Here is an 849-nt window from a genome sequence, read left to right as displayed (position 1 = left end):
AGTTCTCTGTATTTTATGCTATTAAAAAATCTTGCATTTTTTCTTTTTTCTTTCTTTTTTTTTTTTGATGCAACTGGGGATCGAACTCAGGCCTTTGCACTTAGCAGGCAAGTGCTTATTCTATTGAGCCATCTCCCCCGCACAATATTGTAAGTAGTTCATTTTCAGAATGAAGTAGAATAGGGGTGCGCGTGGAGCTACAGGCGCTCAGGCCAAGACTGCGGACTCAGGACTGAGAATCCGAGGTGGTGAATAATAGCTCTTCAAGTCTGCAGTAAAAATTGGTCTCCAATGAAACTACATTGCAAAAAATGAGAAAGAAAGAAAATGGAAAATGTAAAAAAGTTGAGGAAGCAGAACCTGAAGAGTCTGTGGCAGAGAAAGTACTGGACCGACCGTTAGTGAACAGGAAGGTGGAGTATTTTCTAAAGTGGAAGGGATTTACACATACTGACAATACATGGGAAACCGAAGAAAATTTAGATTGTCCAGAGTTAATTGAAGCATTTCTTAATTTGCAAAAAGCTGATAAAGAAAAAGATGGTAGAAAAAGAAAATTTTTATCTGACAGTGAATCTGATGACAGCAAGCCAAAGGGAAAAAAAAAAAAAAAAAAAGAGAGATGCTGCTGACAAACCTAGAAGCATTGCTAGAGGTCTTGTTCCTGAACAAATAATTGGTGCCACAGATAGTAGTGGAGAATTGATGTGTCTTATGAAATGGAACGATTCAGAAGAGGCTGACTTGGTGTTGGCGAAAGAGGCAAATATGAAATGTCCTAAAATAGTCATTGCTTTTTATGAAAAAAGGCTAACTTGGCATTCTTGTCCAGAAGATGAAGCTCAATAA

The 849-nt window shown here is 37.8% G+C and overlaps 1 pseudogene; it reads left to right on the top strand.

Moving 5' to 3' along the window:
- The first annotated feature begins 278 nt into the window (after window positions 1-278).
- Window positions 279-849, top strand: LOC101576412 (annotated as a pseudogene).

This window comes from Octodon degus, unplaced genomic scaffold (assembly GCF_000260255.1).
Source record: "Octodon degus isolate 3935 unplaced genomic scaffold, OctDeg1.0 scaffold00009, whole genome shotgun sequence".
NCBI lineage: Eukaryota > Metazoa > Chordata > Mammalia > Rodentia > Octodontidae > Octodon > Octodon degus.
The sequence above is the reverse complement of the archived record's forward strand: the minus strand, read 5'-3'. Positions and strand labels throughout refer to the sequence as shown.